Source organism: Sminthopsis crassicaudata, chromosome 1 (genome assembly GCF_048593235.1).
Source record: "Sminthopsis crassicaudata isolate SCR6 chromosome 1, ASM4859323v1, whole genome shotgun sequence".
NCBI lineage: Eukaryota > Metazoa > Chordata > Mammalia > Dasyuromorphia > Dasyuridae > Sminthopsis > Sminthopsis crassicaudata.
In genome coordinates this window covers 741,365,578-741,390,751 of record NC_133617.1, presented here as the reverse complement: position 1 = coordinate 741,390,751, position 25,174 = coordinate 741,365,578, and the positions used below count along the sequence as shown (strand labels likewise).

The following is a 25,174-nucleotide window of genomic DNA, read 5'->3' as shown; positions in this document are numbered from 1 at the left end:
CCCCCCACACACACACACACTGAAGCCCACTGGGAAAAATGTGAATTTGCTTCTGTTTTGGACTGATTTTAGCTTTAGCCTATTTTGTAAAAGCAGGATTTTGTTGTATTGGAAGCCTCAGAGGGCTTAAAAGTCTCTCTTGGGGAATCCCGGGAAGTGCCATCTTGTTTGGGATGTAAAGGAGCTTCGGCAGACTTGACCTTTTCAAGACCGTGATATGACGGGAGTCCTCGGGGTGACGGGATGGAAACGATGCCTTGGAAGCACCGTAAGGGCCGAGGGGAGGAACCCGAGAGCTCAGCATCCCCAGCACAAGCAAGCCCCCGTTCTGGGCTGTGACCAAGGAAACCTGGCTTGGTGGGAGTTTTCCGTGATGGGTTTTCCCTTAGACTGGAAGCCTCCTGGGAGCAGGCCCGCGATGCGTGAGCTTTTACATTCACGGGACACAACGCGATCCCCCGAACACAATAATCCAAACCTCTGTTTGTAAGGTTGCCTCTAAGGCTCTTCCTCCTGCTCGCTCTGAATATGCTGCCATTGCGGCTATTCTAGACTCTGGTGTTTGTGGCCAGGACTGGGAAGTGGCCACCACGCGTCGGGAAAGATGGAGGGACTCTGGGGACGGGCTGGTGACCACGGCCACACGGTCAGACTCCAGCTGCAGGAGCTCCCTGATGATTTACTGTGGGCAGCCAGGAGGCGGAGGCAGATAAGGCTTTTACAGTCTCCTGGGGGATGGGGCAGGGACAGAAATAATGAAAAGGGTTAACGGGGAGAAGTGGGCAGAGGCCTGGGCCTCCTGCTGGGAGTCAGAGGCCAGAATGTCCCTCGATTTGTCAGTATGACGTCTGACCTTCTGGGCGGACCTCAGCAGGACGAGGAGCCCTTCCACGGGAGCGCTGCCCCTTCCCCCCGTAGGACTCTGCTCCGTGGCTTTCTTGGCCGCCTAACTGGTGCTGCTCACACATCCCTCGCTTTCCCTCAAGCCTCACCTCCCGTCCCACCTATTGAGGAAGTCTCTCCTCAGCAGGGGCTACAGGGGGGCCCCATGCTGTCTGCCTCTCTGTCTGCTGCCCCACTAGCTTCCCAGGGACACTGTGGGCTCCAGCTGTCTTTGTGCTCCTTACGGCAAGCCCTGAATCTCTGCAAAGCATCCCCTTTTCTCCCATCATTCCTTTCTAGTTTGTTCCATCTTGTTAAGGGCCCGTGAACCAGATCAACAGCAGCAGTAACGGTGACGGTTAACGTTCCCATCGTGCTTCCTCCATGCCGGCCCCGTGCTAAGTGCTTGGAGCTGTGTGGACTGTGAGGAGCAGTCGTGTGGACCGCTGACAGGGTCACTGACCATTCCCAGATCTAGGACGGAAACTGCCCATGCCCAGCTCCCCGAACTGCACGACTCTGGCAGGGAGAGGGACCAGGGAATCTTGGGGAAGCTGGGACTGTTCCCTGGGAACAAAGGCTTTTCTGTGAGCAGTCTCAGCCTTCTGGTGGCCAGCCCAGGACAGCAGAGAGGGCTCCAGCTCCCACAGAACCGTCAGGCACTTCCCAGAAGCAGCCTCATTGGTAGAGACCCAGCTGACTCTGGGAAAAAAAAGAGGGGCTGGCCATGTAGCATGAGAAAGAGACCGTGGGGCGGGGGTCAGTGCTCTGCTGGTACTGGGCAAATGGCAAAGGAAGGGGAGGAAAGCTCCCAGAAAGTTAGGTGGGCCCTGAGTGCAAGCCCACAGGAGGACGAAGGTGAGGGGCCACCAACAAGAAGGGGCAAGGTGCATTGTGGGCTGAGGATGCCAATGGGGGAGTGGCAGCCCGGTGGGTGACTGAATCATTCTTCATGTTCGCTATGGAAAGCCCTGTTTCCTTTTCTGATATCCTTGACGAGGGTCAGACACAGCCCCCCCTTTTCATCTGTGTGGGACCTGGCCCTGGTGACCCTGCCTTCGGGGGCCCTCGAACAAGGTCTCTCCCCTTATACTGCATTTCTCTTGCTGATTTTTGGTTCTTCCCGGCTCCCATCATCTCACCAGCCTCTCTGCCCGGCTCCGGCCCAGTTTCCTCCTCAGTAGCTCCCCTGACTTCCAGTTACCAGCTCCCCCTTCCAGAGTCCGGTTCCTCTCCTCCATGTGGCGAGTCACAGTTCCTCCTGGAAGCGGATTGTTCCCAAACCTAAAAACCCAACCCAGATGTAACTAGACTTGGTGGACAGGAGTGTGGGAGGATCACTGTGGCCTTTCCCTCCAGAGCCACAAGGGTCAGGCCTCCCCACAGGAGCTCCGGGACGGCCCTCCAGCCCCTTCTTGGGGAGCCTGTGCCAGGCAGGGATCTGCCCCTCCACAGAACCGTCTCTTGCTACCTGCAGCTTTCCTCTGAGACTGCCGTCCGCAGCGGCCTTCGGGCTTTTCAGAAGGCACTAATTAAATACCACTTTTATTAAAACCAACGGAGATAATGCATGCAGAGTGCTTTGAAAATCCTGGAGCTATTATTAGTTGTTTGAAAAGGGAAGAACAAAATAGAAAGGGTGGGGGGCTCCTATGGGAACCTAGAAAGACAATTTTCATATCCGGTAAAATTAATGTTTAAACGTGTGGCTTCAAGCTTCCAATGCCGAAAGCGCTTGGGAGATTGCTACTCGTCTCCTTCTGACTCCTGGCCCCTCAGGGCTACTCATTATTGGAGAAAGAATATGAGGTTTATTAAAAACTAGACTTTTTTTTTTTCCCCTAAGTAGATATGCCTGTCAAGGAAAATCTCTTTCCCCATACAGATGGATGGAGCATTGAAAGGGACCCGCCCAGGGTCACACAGCCAGGATGGATCGGGGCCCTAGGTCTTCCTCTCTCCTGAGCCAGTTCAATTCCTTGTACCACCCCCTCTCCTGGATTTTTTAGGTTCTCAGCAGCTTGCTTAAGGCTCGCTTTCAAATTCTGCTTTATAAAATAACCTCAACATTCTAATACAACTTTCACCTAATCCAGTGGTCCCTCATGAGGACAGATTTGACAAGACGATAATAATGATTTCTCTTGATTTAAAGGTCTTGCCCCACAGTGGCCAGATCTGGTTCCAGCATTCTCATGGGTCGGTATTATTATTAAGTGCAGCAACATCAGAGTAAAGGTCAGCCTTCTGGCACGGACCTGAAAGGGACCACGGAAAATCAGGGCAGGATATTTTTAAGCCGATGGTCTTGTAAATCTACCCGTCTTGATATACACGGGCCCAGCTGCCTTTGCCAATTGTCGCTCTGTCACCCGAGACAGATGGTCTAGTGTTGCTGGGAAGCCGGCCTAGAAGTGAGAAGTCTTGGAACTTTATGAAATCTCCTTCAGATACAACTTTGGGGTTGTTGCTATCTGTTAAAAAAGTTTTGAAGACCCTACAAAGTGGAAAATGGATCTTTTGAAAGTGGAGAGAAACTTCCTTGTGAGCTCGAAGTCCAAGTCAACGTCACTAGAGAGAGCCGGGCTCTGGACTGAAGAGGTAAGAACCCCCTTCTGGAACTTAGATCCAATGGCCCATCTTTGAGGTTTTTGCAGAAAGCTCCTTGCTGCAGGAGAACTAGGTCCTGATAATATACAGCTGATGAATCTTGATGAAAATTCATTTGATACACAAACTTTTCAAGTAGCTTCTTGTAATGAAAAATATACTCGAATGCTTGAAATTCAAAGGAATCAAATGACTTCTGAAATGATGTTTGCTCTTTCTGCTTCAAAAAAATACCTATATTTAAAACAATCTCCTTCTTGCATCCACATTATTGATTGCTTAAATCACACAGGTCTCTTTTCATAAATAATTCTAGAATTTTTTTTCTATTAGAATCAATATTTAATTTAAAATGTTAAAAAACCATACAAACATCTCAAATTATAATAAGCCTTTAGGAAAATGACTAACATTTAAGCAAACCCAAGAATTCTTATATTTTCATTGATTCAAAACCCTATAAAATCAACCTTTAGAATAGTTTTGAAAACTTTCATTTCATCTTAAGACACATTCTCGGGACTTTTTTTTGGGGGGGGATCAGAGCTAAAATGCTTTCTCGGGGAGAACGAAAGTAAATACTCTTTGTGTAAGAATCTGAGCAGGAATATGATATCAAAGTAAGAATATGAAACTCAAAACTGAAACTACTCTGGAGAGTGTCGGGCTCACACATCCTCACCAGACTCAGAAATGTAAAACGAGGCTCAGATGCAATTTAGACCCAGTTTCTTCAGTCAGCCTTTCTAGGAGAACAGATCTTAAAAGAGACCTGGAACTCGTAGTGCCGGAGAGGGTTTTACACACCGGCAAGATGAGGTACAGGACTCTTGTAACTGGTACACACAGCCTGGGCCATTTCTGCTTTTTGTTTTTTCTCAAGGACACAAAGTTGCCAGTATAGGCTGTTGTAATCTTGATGCAGAGTTAACTTCCGGAAGCCTTGTGACCGAGCCTGGCTGCTGAACTTAAGAGCTCCTCAGAGTTCTGTCCTTGATCTCGCCCTGGGAAAGCCGTTTGGATCCACAGAGAGCACAGCCTTAAGCTGCATACAGATGGTCAACAACGCCCAAGCCAAGCATCAGGAAGCAGCGGCTGTGACCTCTGAGCTTTCCCTGCCTCTGGGACTTTAGAGGTAAATGTTACAAAAGAACATACCCCTTGCAACAGACTAGAGGTCTTCACTGCTGCTAAACCCCACAGTGAATCCCCCAGACAACATAGTGTTTAGGTTGTTGCTTTCCCATATTTATATCTTAAGCTTCTAAATTGACTAAGGAAGATTTATACGACGATTTACATAAAGAACAAACCATTTCTAACGGCTCACCAGAACATCTTTACCGGGTCGGTCCCGTTGAAAACTAGAGAACACGTCTCAGTCCCTGGACTGGCCGCCCCCAGTGCTTTCCCAATCTGGGCGCACACCTGAACCTGCAAACCGAGCTGGAGGGGAGGTGAACGTACCCGCCACTGACTCATACAAGATTTATGCCTTTTCTCCGGAGGCCATCTAGGCCATCTCGCTTCTGGCCAGAAGGGAGATAGCAGAGAAAGGCTTTCGGACCAGAAACTCGGACTGTCCCTGTTTACTCTTTCCCCATTTTTAGTCCCGGGGGACAGTGCTCTTCTGGACTCGGCCGGTTCTCGCTGCTTTTGTAAGCAGGTCTTTTCTATTCTCAAAGTTCTGCCAGGCTGCCCAGCTGCCCAGGGGAGCAGTGCCCCACACACGCTCAGGCTAAAGAAGCACGTCTGTTTACATGAATCTGATCCACTTACCAGCGAAGTTTGCCGGAGGAGCTAGAGCAGAAAAAGAAAATTCTTCCTGCCTGCGAAAGAGTAATATAGGCAGCTAAGGTACAACCGAAGGCGGTCCCAGAGGGCCTGACTAATCCCTGTGCAAAACAAACAGTCCCGGGCCCCACGTCAGCAACGCTCGTACTTTGTGGTGCTCTGGGAGGGAGCTGCCTCCTGGGCTGGGAGGGAGCCTCGCCACACCAGCCAGGACTGGGGCAGAAGCTGTCAGCCGGGCTCTGGGGCACGGGAAGTGGCTCTCCAGAGAAAAAGTGCCCTTGCTTTAGCGGTCGTGCAAAAGGCCGGTCCGACATGGGGACCGGGACCCCGTTACTGACATTAGCAAGAAAAGGGCAAACTTTTTGGAAATAAAAGATGCAGAAAGTCCCTGCATTATTTAATGGGCCCCGGCGACTTTTGCTATAAATAGTCATGTTGCAATAAACTGATACTTATGTGTCAGGACACAGGAGATAAGCGTGGCTGTGTGCTCTCAGCACTTTTATCTCTGGGGCCCCACCAAGCCGAATTACTGTAAACACTATTTTCTGTCGGCCCCTTGGGCGGGCGGGGGCACGGGGGCAGCCCAAGCGCTTTTTCAGCTGCTAAGGCCACAGGCACACTTGTTTATGCTAAATGTTTTCATAAACTGCCAATCACTGGATCCGCCACGGACAGAATGTCTCTCCCAACACCACAGTGAACATTTTGCTGCCCACAGGCCTTTCTCCAAGCCAGGGCGACTTCGGGCCCATCTCGGCTGCTCCGGGGGAGACCGGCCCCCACCTGCAGCGTGAGTCCCCTCACTGTGCGCTGCCTCAGGGACAGGCCCCGACATTCCTCTAATAGCACGCCGGGCTTCCTAAACAGCCACCCCTTCTTCCTGGTCTCCACCCCAATTCTTCCCCAAGTGGCCCGACCGGAACCGTGGGATTGCTCTTCTCCTTGACAACTTGGAATATTCGAAGGTCCCTCAACCCCCAACACACCCGAGCGTCCTTTTCTCAGGCTAACCCCATGTTTCTTCAACCAGTCAGGGTCTGCCTGTGACAAAGTGAGCAGGAAGAACCGCCGTGCTGCGACGCCGGTAGTAGTCGGCTCTCTGGGTCTGCATGTGCCGGTAGTAGTCAGCTCTCGGGGTCTGCATGTGCTGGTAGTAGTCGGCTCTCTGGGTCTGCATGTGCCGGTAGTAGTCATCTCCATAGTGAGAACTACCATACTGCAAGGCCAGTGGTAGTCAGCTCTCTCTGGGTCTGCATGTGCTGGTAGTAGTCAGCTCTCGGGGTCTGCATGTGCCGGTAGTAGTCAGCTCTCGGGGTCTGCATGTGCCGGTAGTAGTCAGCTCTCAGGGTCAGTACGGGGCACAGTGAGAACCACCATACTGCTAGCCGGTAGTAGTCATTTCTCAGGGTCTGTATGTGCCGGTAGTAATCAGCTCTCAGGGTCAGTACGGGGCACAGTGAGGACCACCATACTGCTAACCGGTAGTAGTCATTTCTCAGGGTCTGTATGTGCCGGTAGTAGTCAGCTCTTGGGGTCTGTACAGGACACAGTGAGAACCACCATACTGCTAACCGGTAGTAGTCAGCTCTCGGGGTCTGCATGTGCCGGTAGTAGTCAGCTCTTGGGGTCTGTACAGGACACAGTGAGAACCACCATACTGCTAACCGGTAGTAGTCATTTCTCAGGGTCTGTATGTGCCGGTAGTAGTCAGCTCTTGGGGTCTGTACAGGACACAGTGAGAACCACCATACTACTAGCCGGTAGTAGTCAGCTCTCTCGGGGTCTGCATGTGCCGGTAGTAGTCAGCTCTCAGGGTCAGTACGGGGCACAGTGAGAACCACCATACTGCTAACCGGTAGTAGTCATTTCTCAGGGTCTGTATGTGCCGGTAGTAGTCAGCTCTCGGGGTCTGTACGGGACACAGTGAGAACCACCATACTGCTAACCGGTAGTAGTCATTTCTCAGGGTCTGTATGTGCCGGTAGTAGTCAGCTCTCGGGGTCTGTACGGGACACAGTGAGAACCACCATACTGCTAACCGGTAGTAGTCAGCTCTCGGGGTCTGCATGTGCCAGTAGTAGTCAGCTCTCAGGGTCAGTACGGGGCACAGTGAGGGCCGCCATACTGCTAGCCGGTAGCATCTTATTTGATCCTCCAACGACCCTGGGAGGTGGGGGCCACAATGGCCTCCATTTATAGCTGAGGAAACGGAGGCAGACAAAGTCTCTGAGCCCAGAATGTCCAGCTGGGCCGAGGGCCTGGACCTGTGGTCCCCTGGGTGGGGACTTCTCCAGGCAGGCCAGCACCCTCACTGCCATGTGGGGCCTCAGAGGCCTGCCCGGGAGCACTGGGAGGTTAAGGGTCTTGTCTCGAGTCCCACAGCCACGTTTGGGAGCAGGACTTGAATCCAGGGCTTCTGGACCCCGAGGTCAGCTCTTGCCACTCTGCCAGCCCGTCTACCAAGCGTGTCCTTCTAACCCACAAAAAAGCTCGAAGTCCTTTTGCAAAATGACTCAAAGAACCACAAACAAACAGGGGCAATCAGTAGGGAACGGTTCATGAATCAGTGGGACTCTACAATGTCCTGACTGGGGAAGAGGGCTGGCCAGGGAGGGGAAGTGGGTGGGGGGCCTTCAACCCGAGAGGACACAAAGGGAGCCACCATGAAAGGCAAGATGCGGCTGCCCAGGCCCACCTGGCCAGACCTTCAGGAGGCTGAGAGCCAGCTGCTCTTATCCTGCGGCAAAGTGGGGTGCTAGGGGGCACGAGGAGGCTGGCCAGGCCCGTCCTGGGGGTCCCGGGGGAGCGTCCGGGGGCTGTGCCAAAAACCCAACCAAAAGGAAGACCCGGAAGCGAGTGGAAGCAAGTTCAGAAGGGAAGGCCACAGGGCAGTTCTGTTGCTATGGTGCTGGAGTTAACAGTTGGGGGTCTTGGCGGGGCAGTTCACACAAGCCAAGTGGGCTCTGTGACCCGTGGAGTCATCTCCAGCTTGTGGGTCTGGGCTCCCGGTTTCTAGTCCCTCCAGCTGGCTCATCTCTGCCTGGCCAGGCTCTGGTTCCGGCCATGGAGGAGGTTGGCCCTCGGGGTGTGGGCGCCCAGGTGTTCTTGTCCATGAGGAGTCTGCATTCTTAGGGAGGGCGGTGTGCCTGGGATACACCTGTCTCAGGTGAGGAGGCGGCCTTTGTCCTTGCCAAGGTCAACAACTCCTCCACACACACCCTGGATCCCAAGGGATCCTTCTCCAGTGGAGGATCCCCCCCCATCCTGACCTTCGGCCTCTTCCCAGCCACAGACTGTACCCTGCAAACGTGCCCACCACCTTACCCCGCTGCTCCCATCCTGGCCCTAAAAGCACCCCTTCCTAGTGGCGCCTCTGCTCCCCTCCTCCGGGGCCTCAGCAGGGGGCTTCTGACCTCCTGATTTTGCCGAATCTCCCCAGAATTTCCCTTCTTCCCTCTCTCTGCAGCCCGTGACCCTGCTGGCCACCCTCCTGTCTTGGGTACTCTCTCCTAGGCTTTTCTGGCCCTCTTCTCTCCCGTCCTCCTCCTATCTGGCTGAGGGTTCTTCTCCTGATCGTGCCCCGAAGCGTGAGGGGCCCCCCAGGCTCTCCTCCAGTGATACCACCTCATCCCGCTCCCAAGGCCGCCATCCCTAGGCAGAAGGGGCCAAAACTTACTGGTCTGGCCCCACCCTCTCCCCTGACCCCCCGTCTCGCATGGCCAACCAACATGGCATCTCAGACATCTGGAGAACAACGTGTTCAAGTAGGCCCTCAAGGCCCTTCAGAAGCAGGAATACCTGTACACGGCCACAGCCCGACTGTGGGAGGCCAGCTGTGACCCACTTAGTTCTCAGCAACGCCGTGACCCAAGACCGTCCGGACAGGCTGGGGGATGGGAAACCCCACCCGTGTCCGAGAAAGAAGGCCATGGAAGCTCCCTATAATCCCTTTTCCTTCTTGTGACTTTCCCCTTTTGTTCTGATTTTTCTATCCCAACGTGACCATTGTGCAAAGGTGCTTAATGTGACCGGACGCGGTCACCCGACATCAGATTGCTCTCCGGCCTGGGGAGGAGGGAGGGGAGCAAAGGACGGGAGAAGAAATATGGCGCTCAAAAGTCTTACAAAAGTGAATGCTGAAAACTTGTGTAATCGGGAGAAGTGGAATACTATTAAGGAGAAAAAGGAGGCGACTTTTTAAGGAAGAGAATGTGTTTCTGCATTTCCTAAGATCCCAAGCACGCTGCGCAGTGCCCGGAACAAACAAACACTCGACTGACTGCCTGAGGGTCACAGAGGCAAAACCCAGCGTGAGTTACAGATGGAAGGAGCCCAGAAAAACGGGGGGGGGGGGGGATGAGTCAGGGAAGGCGTCAGAGAACAGGTGCTGGGAGCTGAGGGAAGGAAGGATCAAGGAGCTGAGAGGAGGAAACGAAGAGGGAACACATTCCGGGGGCTGGGATGGCTTGTACCAACCGGAGGCGGAACACCAAGTGCAGGGAACAGCCAGTCATCTCAGAGAGAAGCCCCCGCCACTGGCTCCCCAGAAGTCAGGGGAGATCCCGTCCGGGCACTGAAGGTCTGCTACGGCCTACGTGCCGGGCTCGGGGCTGAACGCTGGAACGGCCTTGCACTTTGGCAGGTCGTCTCCCAGAGAGGGGCCGCGGAAGGGGTGGGGCCGGCCCGGGTGGGAGGCAGTGGGTGAACGGTGGAGCGAAGGTTCGGGACAGATGCCACGGCTGTCCTAGAGCAAAAAGAATTTCACTCTTTGCCTACAGCCTCGTACGCTCCCCCGGGCATAACGCGGCCTTCCCGAAGATCAGCAGTCCTGAAATGGGTCCAAGTCGTAGCTAATTTATAGACTGGCCTTTAGTGTTTGCCAAGTGTTTTTTATATATCATTACCTCCAAATAAGCCCTGGGAGACAGAGAGTACTATCCCATTTTACAGAAGCAGAAGTTGAGGTGGAGAGCCGTTAATTGCTGGGTAAAGTCACCCAGTTATATGTGCGAGACAGAATTTGAACTCGGTTCTTCCCAACTCCAAGCTGTAGTTCATGATACTGTTGATGTTTATGCACCGACTATAGGTAGTGAAATGGAAAGCTGCTAAGAATTCTGGGCCTGAATCAGGGAGACTTGAATTCGAGTTCAGCTTCGCGTACTTACTAGTAGGATCCTGGGCAAGTCAGTGAACTCCTGCCAGCCTCAGTTTCCTCATCTACGACATGGGGACAATAATTAGTGTCTGCTTTATGGGGCTGTTTGAGAACCATCTTGGAGCACTCCGGACATGCTAACCGCCACGACTGTGATGATGACACAAGTGCATTTGTTCATGAAATTTTCTTGCTCGTGAGTTCTTGCAACTAATAAAATCATTGTTCTCTTAAAAGGAAGCCAGACAGAGTCCCAGACAGCAGCAAAGGAGAACACCATAAACGGGACCGTGAGTAACCGTGTGCGCCAGCGCACACGGCGGCTCTCCGCTGACGGGGAAAGGAAGGAGGCCGCCCGCTTCTCCTGGAACGCAGCAAATCCAACCTCCCGGCTCCACGGACGGCCGCGGCTCCGTAACGCCTCCGGGTCACAGCCTGACTCCAGCTTTGTACTCCTGACTTATTCTTCATTACCTCGCGCCTCTGCAGCCAGCCACACCGGCTGCTGCTGTCAGAGTATCTCTTGCCTCCCTGCCTTTGCACAGGCTGTCCCTCCTGCCGAGAATGCCCTCCCTCCTCAGAAATCTGGATATCCTCCAAGCCTGGTATGAATCGGGAATGAGGTCTTTCCTGACCTCTGCAGCTGCCAGTGCCTCTGCCCACAAACAGCCTCTTGCTTACTTATTTTCTGCTCAGTCCCGGCCTGTTTTGCATGTGTAGGTGGAGACAGCAGCTGGATGTGCTGTGCACAGAGCTCCGGGCCAGGAGCCGGGAAATGAGTCTTCCTGACTTTAAATCTGGCCTCAGAGACTTACTAGCTGTGAGACCCTGGGCAAGTCACTTAATTCTGACCTCAGGATCTTCACCTATTAAAAAAAAGAGAAAGACATGGCCACCACTCTGGGATCTTTGCCAAGAAAGGCCCAAATGGGGTCACGAAGAGTCAAACATGACTGAACAACCAGCCACCAGATGGGTTGTGATGGTAAAATGCAAAGTCCTGAGGGAAGGCACTCTTTAGTATCCCTAGCATAATGCTGGGCACACAGCAGGCACTTAATAAATGCTTCTTGACTGAGTATCCCACATTGTATGTAACCTGGATCTTGTTTCTCTTTTGGGCTGCCTTCACTTACACTCCCAAGTATACTTCACAACTATTTCTAAAGGAAAAGAAAACATTTTTCCCAATCTATTTTTTGTCCCCTTCCCCTTCCGACTTCTTTACTTTTTCAGGAAAGGCCACAGGCAGCAGGCTGGCCGGACATCAGGAGAAAGACTGGTTTCATGCGGTTAGTGGTGCTCCGGTCTAGGCTCCGGCTGAGGGAGGAGACTGCCCAGGAGGCCGGGATTCAATAGCACTAGAATGACGAGCTTGCTACGGAAGGCAACCTGAAAACTGTCTAAGCCAAACCCCTGCTCTTCTCACAAGGCCGGACCCGCTGAAGGACGTGTCGGGGCCCCTGCCCCCTCTGACCCTGACCAAGGTGCCGCCGCCCTGGAGGCCGCCGCCTCCCTCGGTCATTCTGGGCATTCAGGGCTCCCCGGCCTCCTTTGTTCCGGACAGCACGCTGCTGAACATGTAACAAGAGAGAAGTTTTGGAGAGGCTCCATCCCACGGGCTGCAGAGCTGGTTCAAGGTCACCTCCTTCGGAGAAGCCCGGGGCTTGATTTTCAGTCCTGCCCAATCTTCATGCCCCATTTGGGGTTTTCTTGGCAGAAATAATGGAGTAGATTTGTCGTCTCCTTCTGGAGATCGTCACACAGGTGAGGAAACTGAGGCAAAAAGGGTTAAGCAGCTTGCCCAGGGATTCACAGCTAGTAAGTCTGAGGCCACATTTGAAGTCGTGAAGATGAGTCTTCCTCAGTGTCTCATCTAAGTGGGAGGGAGGGGGAGAGACAGAGATAGAGACAGAATGAGAGACAGTGTGTGTGTGTGTGTGTGTGTGTGTGTGTGTGTGTGTAGGACAGCTACAAAGGCCTACACTTGGGGGTCTAGAACCCTGGCTCCCAGAACTTAATGAGGGTGGGTTCTTTACACAGGACCCCAGATCTAGGTCTGCAAGGCCACCTAGGCCAACCTGCTCACTTTACACATAACAAAACTAGGCCAAGAGAAAGCAGAGGTTCAGGCTCATAGATCTTCAGGACCTTGGAGGGCATTCAGTTTAACACAATCCCTCCATTTTACAGATGGAGAAACTGAGGCCAAGATGCAAGCTGCGTCAGAGCTGGGTTTGAAGGCCATCTGACCTCAGAGCCAGGGCGTTTCCCATCGCACTGACAGGCTAATTCAGGTGCATGTTTTCTTCCTTCTTTATTTTTAAGAAAGGGCACTGAAATTCTCCGGGAGTGAGGCAGTAGGAGAAGATCAGGAGAAGTCTCGGATTTCCACTTTAAAAACAACTCCACCTTCCATTTGGCTGCTAATGACTTGGAGATATGGCATCACTGTATGGCGTCTCTACCCATATTTTCGAAGGTGAGTCAAGAGTCCAGGGTGGCGGCACCTTGGTCAGGGTCAGAGGGGGCAGGGGCCCCGACACGTCCTTCAGCGGGTCCTGTGAGAAGAGCAGGGGTTTGGCTTAGACAGTTTTCAGGTTGCCTTCTGTTGTAAGCTCGTCATCGAATCAAAAGCGCGAGAAGGCTTCATGGTCCGGAGCAGCGAGTCAGGCGCCGTCTGTGAGCCACGACCCCGCCGTCACGGTGCCCTCTCACCAGGCCCCATCCCCACCCTTCCGGCCTCATTCCTCGCGCCATTTTTGTCTGGGCCCTTCCAAAAAGGGAGGCGGTGATTCTGAAAGTGGGCCCAGCCCCTCTGCGTACGTTCTGCCCCTTCTCCTCGTAACGGCTCTCCCCCGGCAGTCGCCTGCCCTGACTCGGACACACACGGCACCGCTGGCAGGGCGTTCTCAAAGTGGGTTTGGGGCAGGAAGACGCCCGGCAGCCCAGCCTGGGCGGCACAAAGTGGTGCAGTTTGCTGACGGCCATTCGGCTGCCGCATCTATCCTCCACTTTCAATGGGGCACAGCAGAAGTGCCCTCTTCCCTTGGGGGGGCTTTGTTTGGCCTGCACCCCATGTCAGGGAGGCCTTGTAGCGCTCGGGGGGCTCCGAGAAGCCTTCTCAGCGCCACAGACCCCAGCCAGCCGCCCTTCCCATTTTCCTGGCAGCTCTTGGTGAAGGGCTCCCCGGTGTTCCACAGCTGGGTATGGCTCCTCACGGCACACAATAGTGTGCTCGGGGCTGCCCCGGTGCTCTCCTGGGCAAGCAGACTGAGTGTTTGCGGGCCAAGGAGCCTGCGAAGGTCTGTGGTCTTGGGTTGGCTTCCCTATGCCTGCCAGATCCAGTCACGTCCTGTTTCCTCCAGTAAATGACTGGAGCTGCCCTGATGGCAGTCCATGGGCTGATTGGGGGAGGGAGAGAAAGAGAGTGAGAGACAGAGACAGGCAGAGACAGAGACAATGACACAGAGACAGGCAGAGAGAGATGAGAGAGAGACAGAGAGAAACAGAGACAGAGAAGCAGAAGTGGATGAAGAAGAGGAGGAGGAGGAGGAGAAGAATAAGGAGGAGGAAGAGAAGGAGAAGGAGAAAGAGGAGGAGGAAAAGGAGGAGAAAGAAGAAGAGGAAGAGAAGGAGGAGGAGGAGGAGGAGGAAAGAGAGGGAGAACAAAGAGCTGCCTGAAATGAGTCCTGTATCTAAAACATTATTTTCTAACTACTATGACTTCGTCAGTCCCATACAGGAGAGATTTCGGATGCTTGTCAAACTCAGCCCCTTCAGATGCTGGCTAAAATTTCTTTTAAAGGGGCCGTACTGGTCTCCAGGAAGTTGCAAAGCTCCTTCGATGGTCCCAAAGATCTCCAGCCCCAAAGACCATCTTGTCAAAGGGCCGCATTCCAGAGATGTTCTTGTGTGGTGTCTCTGGGGATGATTAAGAGCAGCACAGCTCCAATAAGGAACGACAGGAACATCAGAGAGGAGGAGGAGGAGGAGGAGGAGGATGGGGATAACAATGAGGGCCAACATTTATATAATGCTTATGATGTGCCAGGCACTGGGCTAAGTGCTTTACAAATCTGATCTCACAATCCTGGGAGGCAGGTACTATTATTCCCATTTTACAGATGAGAAAACTGAGACAGGGGTTAAATGTGAATGGCTGAGGCTGGATTTAAACTCGGCTCTTCAAGGCTTGACGCTCTCTCCACTGCATCTCCTCACTGGAGAAATAAACAGCGGCCACCCATGTCAGCTGAGCTGGCTTGCTAATTCCTCATCCCCCACCCTTTTTGCTGGCTGGCAGGTGGCTTCCTGCTTGGGCTTCCCTTTTATCTATTGTTCTGGTTCTGTTTACTTTGCCCCGTCCTGTTCATCTTCCCATTTTTTTCCCCCAGATTCTTTCCCTTGTTCATTTCTTAGGGCCCAGCAACACGTTCCTGTACCTGTTTGTTTAATACGCCTGTGTTCCAATTTTTTTCCATCCCATTCCCTCCACGTCCTCCTCTAGATGGCATGTAATCCAATATAGGTTAAACACATACAATTCTTGTATACATATTTCTACATTTATCATGCTGCACAAGAAAAATCAGATCAAAAAGGAAAAAAAATTCAGAAAGAAAAAAAAGGTGAAAATGCTGTGTTGGGATCCACTCTCAGTCCCCCAGTCACTCTCTGGGTGTAGCTGATTCTCTTCATCACAAGATCATTGGTCTGAATCATCTCGTTGATGAGAGCTGCGTCCATCAGAATCGGTCATCGTATAGTATCGTTGTTGCCTTGTATAATGACGTCCTGGTTCTGCTCGTTTCACTCAGCATCAGTTGATTTAAGTCTCTCCAGGCCTCTCTGTATTCCTCCTGCTGGTCATTTTCTTACAGAACAATAGTATTCCATTATAACTTGTTCGGTCATTCTCCAATTGCCACTACAAAAAGGGCTGCCCCAAACATTTTGGCACATGTGGGGCTCTTTCCTCTCCTTTAAGATCTCTTTGGGACACAGGCCCAGTAGTAACTCTGCTAGATCAAAGGGGATGCACATGCCCTTTGGGCATAGTTCCAAATTGCTCTCCAGAATGATTGGTATCCGTTCACAACTCCACCAACAATGCACCAGTGTCCCATTTTTCCCATATCTCCTCCAACAGTCATTATCTTTTCCTGTCTTTCATCTCTTAATCCTGAACCCTTTTCCATCATGTTCCTTTAGCCCACTCTCTCATCAAGGTCCCTGAATATCAAGGCTAATGGCCTTCCTGCTGGTTTGTCTGCTTCTCGGCTTCTCTTCCTCTTCCACCCTTCAAGGTGGGCTGATTGGACACCCAGGAAATGATAGTTTCAGCTCTGAGGTGACCCCCCCTCCCAAGAGTTTGAAATCCCTTATGTAAATAGAGCTGAAAGTCCTCCTTCACTTACGTGTCTTCTGGCTTCATTTAGAGGGAGACCCTCAAGAACAAGGGGGCTCAGTTTCTCCAGGGACGGATAATTCCCTGAAGAGAGATTTCAGCCAATGACTGTTTGCAGATGGCCAGAAATGGTCACGGGTGCTGGCCCTGGGACTGGAAGGATCTCTGGAAGCCAGCTAGAGCAAGCCCCTGATGTTACAGAGGAGAAGACGGAGGCCCAGGATGGCAAGTGACTTCAGGCCCCATAGCTACGAAGGGTCTGAGGCAGGACTGGAGCTCATTCCCTCTGCCTTAAGGCCAGGCGAGGGCTTAGCACGCTTTCCCTGAGTGGAGAAGCAGACGCCAACCAGAGTCCTCAAACTCATCCCTGAGTTGCTGGTCCAGTCACTGGAGCTGGGCTGGATCTCAGAACCGAGGATGCCGTCTGTCCCAGGTGTTACCCTCCTAGAGAGGAGGCAGGGGCTGGGGGCTAAAAGGTGGCCTCAAAGCCGGATTTAAATCCCATCCCTGATACATCCTGGCTCCGGGCAACAGTTCCAGGAAAGGTGCTGCTCTGTACTGGCGGCAGGAGTTTGCCCAGCTGGTAACTGTTAGCAACCTAGAACTGAAGTTTTAGGGCTGTGGCTGGTAACTTTAGCAACCAGCTCTTAGAGAGAAAAGCACGCAGGGCACACTTTGGTTTAATCTGCATTAGATGGAGTTTTCTCTCTGAAGTTCTAGGTATACACTGGCAACTAACTGGTAACTATTTAACAACTGGCTCTTGGAGGGAAGAGCATGCACAGCACACTTTGGTTTAACCTGCATTAGATGGAGTTTTCGTCTCTGAAGTTCTAGGGCTATGCTAGTAACTATTTAACAACCAGCTCTCGGAGGGAAAAGCACCCATGGCACACTTTTAGGTTGAATCTACATTTACATTTTCTGCACCACTTTCTTACATCTAATTCAATCATGAAATAAAAAAGCAAACCCCAAACTGGAGCCTTTGCCAATGTCTGAGAGGTAAATGTCATGCTGCAAGCGCCCTCCTAGCTCTGGGCCAGCCCCCCTGGAGAATCCCTTCCACAGAGGAGCCGCACGCAAGTCCAGGCCCGAGCTGATGGTCTCAGGGTTTCTGGTCCAGTAAACCTGCCTGGATCTAAGCTCTGCTGCCACAACTTTTGAGACCCTCGGCCGCCATAAGGCGTTGGGGGGCACCTTATCCTTATACAAACATATTCACTTTATGCCAACTCTACCTCCACAAAGTGGCATTTACACCATGATGCCTGGTCTGGGAAACGGGGTCTGTATTCCAGGCCAGCTGATGAGGCCCCAGGACCCTTTGGGTCTGCCCACTGTGAGGAAGCAGGGAGGTGGTGGCTGGTAGGATCTGCCCCCTCCCTCCTGGGCCCCCCAGAGAGGGGAGCCCTCTTTCTTTCCGCCCTCCTCATCAGGGCATCTGAGCCCCTGGGAGGCCGCCCAGCCCAGGCCGGAGGCACCGGCCTCTCGGAAGTCTGAGCTTTTCAGAGGGGCCCGGGGATGGAGGGGAGACACTGAGCAACCTTTGAAAGAGAACAGGGCCACCCAAAGGGCCCAGAGGGAAGGGATTTAAGCCAACATAAAGCAACTTCTGGCTGCATTTCTTATAAGGGGGGGAAGGTGAAGATGAAGGCCCCTCAGCTCCCAGAGATCCCGGGCCTCCCATTTATGCAGACGGCGTCTGCTCTTTGTTGCCTCGGCAGCTCTGGCCTTGTTGTCATAGCAACAGGATCCCATCTCATCCCTCCTGCTGGCATGCTCTGGCTTTAGAATTCAGAAGCCTGGAGGGTGGGCCCCCCCACAGAGGGGGGGTCTCCCCGAGCAGCCAGGGCTTTGTAAAGCGTTTCCTTTCTCAGGCAAACAAAGGCCAAGCTTGTTGGTTTTACTGAGCAGAAACCGATGCCCACCTCTAACCTGAATAAAGCCTTATAACTTACTTTTCTTTGTCAAACTGGGGGGGGGCAAACTTAAAATGCTAAACGCCATCATTAGACATTGTTCCCGCTTGGAAATGTGCCTGAAAGCTCGGGTGCACTGTAAACAACCCCCCAACCTGCAAACTTTGGAAAAACCTAATCCAATAAGCATCTCTGCAGCATTAACTGATATGGATATCCTCTGCCCTCTCCCTTGCCCAGCAATCCCCTCCGGAGGTTGGCAGAAGTCATAAATCAGCAAAGGAAAGAAGTTGAGTCAGATCCTCTTAAAGGGCTTTTATTCCTCTTAATATTTGGAGAGGAAAAAAGAAATCCCTTCCCAAAGCCATGTGGCCGAGCCCTTCCTCCTTCCCTTCCTCTCCCAGGAAGCTCTCAGTTATGGATCAGAAGGCTTTTCACAAGCCCCAGAGATGGCGGAGCTCAGCTCTTGGGTTTTATAGAGAAGTCCGGGAGGAGAAGGCACCTGTCCGACAAGGGAATGACAAAGGCAAGATCTAGGGAAGCCCGAGTCACTTCAGTGGCCCTTCCCCCAGAATCCATCTGCTCCTGGACGCCATCGTGTACTCCCATTGGCTATTCCAGCAGGTTGTTGGGCAAAATAATGGAGCTGGAGCGGAAGCCAAGACTCAGTTTCTCCCTCCTGACTTTTGTTCAACGTCTTTCCTTTCTGGTGTTCCATGAGAAGGGAAGAGGAATAGCTTCTCTCTCTTAATTGCACTTTGGCTAAAGAAAGGATCAGGGCCCAGAAGGATGCTGTTGCCATGAGCATCCCTTTCAAACAAAACTCTTGAGCTGAGCAGGTGGTTCCCTGGGAAGGAGGTGACTCTGGGCCCCACCTGTTCTGCCTCCAACATGAAACCAAGGACAAATATCCCAAGAATGGGGAAGAGCTGCAGGAGGAAATGCCTTCCCAGACTTGGGGAGGAAGGGCAAACAAGGCTAATCAGCAAAAAGACTTCTACTACTGACCACAACGGGTTCAATTCATTAAACACTTATTAAGCTCCTACTGTGTGCAAAGAACCTTGTGAAATGCTGGGAATATACAAAGATTTAAAAAAAAAAGGCTTTTCCTGATCTCAACAAGTTGATAATGGACAGGGCCCATAAAAACAGCTGCTTAAAAAGTGCCGGCTTCCTCCTCTGCTTTTTCATTCATTCACTTATTCATTCCCTCACTTGAATTCATTCAAATAAGAGTAGTGTTGTCCGGCAGACAAAGCACTGGGTTTGCAGTCAAGACGGTCTGAGTTTGAATCCTGTTTCAGACGTTTACTAGCTGTGATCCTTATAGAACCTCTCAGACCCCGATTTCCTCACTAGTAAAACCAGGGAGTGAGACTCGATGGCCCCAAAGGTTCCTACCAGTCCTAACTCTATGGGAGAGGGAGGAGGGAATGGCAAACCACCTGAGTGTTTTTGCCAAGAAAGTCCCAAATGGGGTCAGGGAGAGAGAGACAAGTTTGGAATGACCAAACAGAAAGAGCAGGAGGCAGCTTGTGCCAGGGAAGTGCAATGAGGGCGATGGGAAGCTCGGGCTTAGGGAATCTGGAGTGCTCGAGGGGCGAGATCATTAATATTACTAATTACATTACTAATTAGACTGGAATATATTACATGACACATTATTAATTGTTGTTATTATTATGAATTACAAATCACTAACAAAATAACAGGAAAATAAAGTTCTGAGATGTGATCTTCCATGAAAAACCTTTTCATTTTCTTGTGTAAAATGTTGATCAAAATGATTATTAAATCAAAAACATTTACTGAAACTATTTTGCACTTAAAACACTACAATATTACCAAAAAACCCCTTTAATTATCAGCTCCTTGAGCTGCGGTACAGCCTTATGGTCACAAATAAAAACAGAGGGTCCAACTCCTAATCTGAGCGGAATCATTTTTTCATTCCTTTATTGGAATATCTCTGATCAAAGTAATTTCCTGGCACTTTTTGCCTCTGTGAGTTTCTAGGGACTGTTCATTTTACTGACTTTCTCACAGTTTAATTTCCTGTATCAAATGAGTGGCTGCTTGGACCACAGGAAGGAGAGATTTATGATAAGGTGTAGGATATGTAATATCTCAGAAGTCAGAAACTTGGTGCCAAACTCTTTAACTTTGGTTTTTGGGGGCTCATGGTCCCCAAATCTGTGATTTTCTCTTCCTTCCTTCTTTCTCTTTCTTTCTTTCTCTTTCTTCTTTCCTTCTTTTTCTTTCTTTCCTTCTATTTCTTTCTTTTCTTTCCTTCCTTCCTTTCCTTCTTTTTCTTTCTTTCCTTCTCTTTCTTTCTTTTCTTTCCTTCCTCCCTCCCTCCTTTCTTCCTTCCTTTCTCTCCTTCTCTCTCTCTCTCTCTCTCTCTCTCTCTCTCTCTCTCTCTCTCTCTCTCTCTCTCTCTCTCTCTCTCTCTCTCTCTCTCTTTCTCTCTCTCTTCAGCTATATCCCTGGGATTGGATTGGAACAAGATGAAAACTGGGTGTTTTGCTTTTAGATCATCAATGTCTCACAGTTGGCATTCTGAAAAAGCCCTGTATTGTTTGGGGTTGGGGTTTTGTTTTGAGTCATATTAGAAGAAGCTAAACTGTTCTATAATTCAGACTTTTACAGTGGTTAATTGGTATCCTTAATATTTTCTGTCTACTGAATACTTTTCTGTCACTGAAAATTCACCCTTGTCTCCAGAAACATGGCAGTATCAAAATATTCTCCTTGGACTTTTCCTTGATTCAATAAATATTTACTTTTGTAAAGGCTTTTATGTATTAGTAATTGATTTTTGTTGTTGTTGTTGTTGCTATCTGAGAAAATCTTAGCATATCAAAAAGGAACAAAAAAACATTTGGAAAGAAACCCATTTGCCCAATTTTTAAAGCTAATTAATGGTAAAAGATTGTTTGAATTCATGCCACGAGAATGCAGAATCCTAACATCAATTTTAATAGCAAAAACATAGCATCTTGCCCTGGTCTCAGGTCCATCAGCCCGTTCCAGGTCATTTCTCGGCCGGCCACTGAACAGATCCCCTCCTCTCTCTCTCCCTCTCCCCCAAAGCTCAAATCCCTTCCTCCGTGCTTTTCCATCTCTATGTATGAGAATCAGTGGTCAAATGCACATTGCTGTTCCTGTAAGGTCTGCAATGTGACCATATGGCTTCCTTCGAATCCCAATAAATCCCTATTCAGGAATATCACATTTTAGGGTTTACACAGGGAGTATTTCATTTGGGTCTGACAACCACCGGGTAAGAAAAATTACCTTGATTTTACAACAGAAAAAGAAATATTTGAACCTAGACCTTCCTGACACCCAAGTTCTCTGAGCCACCATCGACTATCGTGACTCCCAACATGTACAGAGCCTTGGCCCGATATTCAGAAAGAATGAAAATGGTCGATCAAAGAAGCCATTGATAGGGATGGAGAAGATGGCAAGATGTTCAAAACCTTAATTAAGAAAAAAAAGAGTTGAGCCAATAGCAAAGAGCTCCTCCTGTTTACAAATGAATACTTTCAAACCCAAGAGAAATTAGATGCACATGACCCAGACTCGCCTTCCTTTGCACACTGACCCCCCTCCCTTCTGAGCCTCCCCACAGATCGGTGGTCTCATTGATTCAGAAATTTCCCCGGATGATAGTGATTGCCACCAGTTCACGCCCGGCGAGCTTGGGGGGCTCAGGATCACACCCTGTCCTTCAGTCTGCTCCAGGGAGGCCTTAATTCCTCCTGACATCGTGAAGAGGACCATTATTTTAAACCTTAAGAAAAGTCACTTTAATTTTCTAATCCATGCTTGGCTGAATTTGAATTTGTGCAAAAACTGGAAAGTTCAAATGAAAAACTATTTAATGTGACAAAACCCCCAGTGCCTGCCAATTACTTGGAGAAGCAGTGGGTGGTAAGGTTTTTTTTTCTTTTTCTTTTAAACAATCACTTGACTTGCATTCAGAAGAAGACTTGATTCAAATCTCGCCTGTGAAATTTACTGTGTGACTCAATTTCTCTGAACTTGTCTCCTCATCTGTAAAATCCAACAGACATGGCTCTTGTGAGGCTCAAATTGTCTAATATATGTAAGTGTCAACTCTGATTATAATTACTCAGTTGAATGCCACAATGCCTTCAGTAAATGGGCTAAGGGTCTTTGAGGCCAGGCTGTGGCTAGAAAGAAAGGGAAAAAATGGAACCTTGCTTATTAGGGGCTATGTTTCCAGGGTTAAGTGGTGATACTTTTATTGTAGAAAATAGACGGCATTTGCTTTTTAATTTCCCATTAGTACCTTTAAAATTTATTTTAAAAGGGCCCAAGATTTATACTGTAATTTTGAGCACTCAGGCTCTGACCTAGAAAATCTTTTTAGTGGTATTAATAATTCCTATATTGCTTTTGAAAAAAAACCCTGCTTTAATTTAGCTGTAATTTAAAAGTAATTAATTTAAAAAATGGAAGCACTTCTACATACACAGCGTGCCTTTAAAGTGTCTTGATAGATTCTTCAATATAATATGTCTTTCCTGCTATCTAGTCACTATGTCCTTCTCTGGTCTAAATAAATGCATTATTAGAGACGGAGCAATTCTAATGTCTCCCATGTTTAGAGGAAGACTGGGCTGTTCTACATCAAGAATGGCAAGTGAAAAAGAATATCACACCAGAAAAGAGCTGGGATTTCTCAAAGTCTCAGAAAGGACGGGGTTTTTTAATTAAGAGAAATTTTGTTTTGATGCAATGGACAGTCCTAAATCATCACACAATATAATGTGATTTTGAAACAGAGAGAAAACAGTAGAAAGGTGAGATTCAACGGTGGCAGATAATTACTTAAACTTTTGTACTTTACTCTTTTTTATATATATACTTTTTATTTACCAGGTATATGCATGGGTAATTTTACAGCATTAACAATTGCCAAACCTTTTGTTCTAATTTTTCCCCTCCTTCCCACCGAACCCCTCCCCATGGCAGGTTGACCAATAATACATGTTAAATATGTTAAAGTCTAAGTTAAATACAATATATGTAGACATGACCAAACAGTTGTTTTGCTGTACAAAAAGTAGAAATAGTTGTATTTTACTCTTAAAAAAAGGAGAAGGATGGGCTTTCGCTTAAGTCCAAAGACCCAGAGAACACGGATCGAAAGCCTCTGATGAGAGGTTCCTTGCTTTGGAGGGCCGGCTTCCTTTATGGAGCTGCCACTGGCCCACACAACCTTCTTCTGGTTCTGCTCCCTTCACTTTATAAAATTCCACTCGTTTCCAGAAGAAATGATCATTTCTAGAGGTTTTCAGAGCTTTCTAAGTCCATATCACACAACTGGGCTCGTCATCTCCCATTTATTTTATGTATAATTGCCTTGCTCCCACAACTCAATCTGTAGGTGGGTTTGTCTTTATACTGTGTCTGATTTCTTTGAGTTAGTTCAGAACTACATATGGAACACAGCCCAAAAGATGGAACAGTGGATAGAGCACTGGGCCAGGAATCAAGAAAACCTGAGTTCAAATACAGCTTTAGATATCTGCTGTGTGACCCTGAGTAGTCATTAAACTGGCTTACCTCAGTTTCCTCAATTGTAAAATGGGGAATAATAATAGTTCCTACCTCCAGAGTTATCATGAGGACCAAATGAGATATTTATAAAAGTGGTTATACAGTGCCTGGCACGGAGTAGGTGCTATTATTATTAAAAGGAAATTTATGTTTAGTGTAAGTTTATTTCTCTAGTTTCCATCAGCTTTTGAAGCTATCAGGTTAGCAGTTTATTTTGCTGAAACTAAGTGGCTTCTCCCATCTTTATTACTTTTAATTTTAAGTTCCTCCTTTCTTTTTGGAGATGTAACAGCTCGTGATAAAAAGAGTGATTCTGAAGTATTCTGATTTGATTTAACACTGCTAACACAAATCCATCAATATATATGTAAATAAATCCCTATCACAGCCAACCTAGAGAATGGAAGTTAGACATATTAGAACAGAGTCAATCCATCAATCTTATTTTTAATTAAATTTTTTTTTAAAACAGTGTTTTATTTTTCCAAATACAAAGATAGTTTTCAACATTCACCTTTGCAAAACTTTATCTTCCAAAATTTTCTCCCTCTCTTTCCCACTCCTCTAAGATAGCAAGTAATCCGATATAGGTAAAACATGTGCAACTCTTCTAAATATATTCCCATATTATCAGATCCATCTTATTTTATAGATAAAGTTCCAGAGATGAAGGGCTTGGGGAGGCTCCTATGGCTAATTAGGGTCTAGCCTCAGGTTTGCCACAAAGTCTTCCCTAAGTCCAGTGCTGTGATTGCCAGGGGAACAACTTTTTATTATGAAGTCAAGGAGCATTTATTAAGTGTCTACTGTATACCAAGTGCTAAGTGCTAGAGGAACAAAGAAAGGCTGAAACTTGGTCTCTGCCCTCCCGGAACTTACAGTCTAGTGCTGGTGATAAGATGAAAGCAGCCCAGGACAGATAAGACACAGAGGTGATAAAGTGGAGATTAAAAAAAAGGTTTCCTTAGGCTGATGGGAGATTGGGAAGCTTTAGCTTAATCTAGAAGGGAGCCAGGAAAACCAGGAAAAGGGAGATGAGAAGGGAGGGGCCCAGGCTTTAGTAGGAAATAGTGGTTTTCCAATTTACCATTTACCTCACTGAAAGAAGAAACAAAGAATGGCAAATTCTGAACTTATCTGTGCAAGCAAAATCTGGATGGATAAAATGATGGTTTAATTTTTTAGGCTCAAGTGGGAGGCCACGTTGATTAGGATTGGGCATAATCCACAAGAACAATGGGGTTAGAAATACAGCTGTTTTTGTTTTTTAAATCTCAGTTGTATGCAAGGGAACATAGGATTGTGACTAGCTAGAAAACAGGCTTGGGCTCCTGGGACAGTTACTGAAATCAAGCTTCAAGGAGTTTTTCCTGTTCTTCCTGTGGGACACACTTCCCATCAGCAGGCCTTTGCCTTCCTTCTGCTGGAAGGCACTCTTCTATCCCTGCTATCTCTCCCTCTGCTCTCCCCTTGGCTGCCTTATCAGCCTTTCTGTCTTAAATCTCTCCATACCAGATTTATCTCCCCCCCCACAAGGGTCAAAATGCTGCTTCTTAAACACCCATCTGACCCCAATTGCCCCTTGCCTCAAACTCCAGGGACTTTCCCTCTTGCTTCTAGGCTGAGATGGGTTTTGAAAGTCCTTTACAACTCGTCCTCGGCCTCTCTTCCCCCTGGCCAGCGAACCTGGCTTTCTCCCCGCCTTCTTCACCAGCTTTCTGCCTGAGTACTGGCCATTCCCCAGGCCTGGACCGCCCTCCTCCCCATTTTACACTTCCTTCCTCCAAGGTGCAGCTT

The 25,174-nt window shown here is 49.2% G+C and overlaps 1 protein-coding gene and 1 long non-coding RNA gene across 4 annotated transcripts in view; one reads left to right on the top strand and one right to left on the bottom strand.

Moving 5' to 3' along the window:
• NT5C3A (5'-nucleotidase, cytosolic IIIA) overlaps positions 1-25,174 on the bottom strand; it is a 58,741-nt gene that overhangs the window by 15,205 nt on the left and 18,362 nt on the right. Inside the window, exon 1 of one of the 3 annotated variants that reach the window (XM_074284319.1) lies at positions 5,272-5,408. The exons of 1 other annotated variant lie outside the window; for it this stretch is intronic. The gene's annotated coding sequence lies outside the window, so the exon portion shown is untranslated. Of the gene's footprint in view, positions 1-5,271; positions 5,409-25,174 lie in introns of those variants that run through there. One more of the 3 variants, XM_074284320.1, reaches the window with a different exon arrangement.
• LOC141552001 (uncharacterized) lies at positions 1,876-6,633 on the top strand. The gene is made up of 3 exons (XR_012485032.1): positions 1,876-3,483; positions 4,376-6,409; positions 6,477-6,633. It is a non-coding gene; the product is annotated as an uncharacterized LOC141552001 (long non-coding RNA).